General features: G+C 37.4%; 1 long non-coding RNA gene across 1 annotated transcript; it reads left to right on the forward strand.

The window, feature by feature from the left end:
- On the forward strand, positions 1-792 carry LOC126898391 (uncharacterized). Its single transcript, XR_007702243.1, has 3 exons — positions 1-109; positions 314-490; positions 526-792. It is a non-coding gene; the product is annotated as an uncharacterized LOC126898391 (long non-coding RNA).
- Positions 793-1,628: the final 836 nt, after the last annotated feature.

Consider the following 1,628-nt stretch of genomic DNA (forward strand, 5'->3'; position numbering starts at 1 on the left):
CACACGTATCACCCGGGCACAGAATATGCCTTTTGAAACGTCTTCGTTGCTCCGGCGGTCGTTCAGCATTTTTGTCGTTTGCGTGACGTGGCCGTGGAGTATGCGAGCGGTGAGTTTTTAGCATCCGTTTATGACCTTAACGAGTTAGTGACCGCCAATCGCGGTTTTTTAACACGCTTATATTAGTTTCATATGTATATGGGTTGTGAGTAATTATTATTAATATTATAATGTATTATAATACATTATAATTAACGATAATAACAGTTTGAACAATAACTGACAGATCTTTTTTTTTTGTTCAAACGGACAGCACTGTCTGGGTCTACCTGGAGGCGCCAAAGCAGCCGTCCGGTTTGACGTATTCGAATTGGCCCTGAACGACGGGTTCAGATGCGCCGACCGAGCGTACGTCAGCCAGTCGAACGGCACTGGATTTTCTCAAAACGGTCATGACGTTCCACGTCAACTTCGTGCTGTGCTGTGCAAGGTGAGTGTGATNACGTCAACTTTGTGCTGTGCAAGGTGAGTGTGATAGCGGTCAGCTATCGTTTGACGTACGCCTTTTTGTAATTTTAATTTCGTCGTCAACAGCTGAGCGTTGACCTGATCAAATGCAAGAAGTATTACGTGGACTGTGACAACTACAGGAGTTTCGAATTGGCCGAGTTTTGCGGAAACGAAAAAGCCATACTGCTCTTCACCGACATCAGATACACCACATGCCCGCTGTTGTGTGCAATGAAATAAATATAGTTTAAAAAACTAAAAAAACACGCTTTTAAAGCACATCGAACTAAAAAGTTAAAAATAATTTATAAAATAAGCTTAAAATAATTATAAATAAAGAATACTAGTATTTTTTGTTCATAATTATTTTAAACTTTTTAGTTCGATGTGCTCTAAAAGCGTGTTTTTTTAGTTTTTTAACTATATTTATTTTTCACTTTTTAGTTTCATGTTATGATAGTAGTTACTATCAATATCTTGGTTGTTACGAGTAACGGGAAATCAGAGTTCGATTCCAGAGAGGGAATCAGAGAAACGGATACCACATCCAAGGAAATCAGCAGGCGCGCAAATTACTCATCCCCTGAACGTGGAGGTAGTGACGAAAAATGATGATACGGGAGTCATCCTTTGTAATCGGAATGAATACTTTATACCTCTTAATTAGAATAAAGCGTGTTAATATATAAATTTTAATAGTAATTAGAATATATATATATATACAAGTAAAGCGACTTAAGTACGTAAACGTATCATGCACTAGGTATAGCCGTGTTTTGTGGGAGGGCGGGTGGGACTAACGTTTTACCCGAGGTATAAACGGAGGTAGGAATATATACGTAAGCCGTATGGCACGCGGATGGTATTGGTCAGTCAAAATAAAAATTAGTTTATATATATTAACACGGCCGCCGGGGATTGACGGCCGATTATAGAAAGTGTACCGGAAATCATGTGAAATAAATACAGTTTAAAAAAACTAAAAAACACGCTTTTAAAGTACATCGAACTAAAAAGTTAAAAATAATTTTTAAAATTAACTTAAAACAATAATGAACGAAAAATACTAGTATTATTGTGAAAAAAAGCGTCAGGCGCTCAATATACAAAAAATATGG

The sequence above is a fragment of the Daktulosphaira vitifoliae genome, unplaced genomic scaffold (genome assembly GCF_025091365.1).
Source record: "Daktulosphaira vitifoliae isolate Bord-2020 unplaced genomic scaffold, ASM2509136v1 Scaffold_2, whole genome shotgun sequence".
Taxonomy (NCBI): Eukaryota; Metazoa; Arthropoda; class Insecta; order Hemiptera; family Phylloxeridae; genus Daktulosphaira; species Daktulosphaira vitifoliae.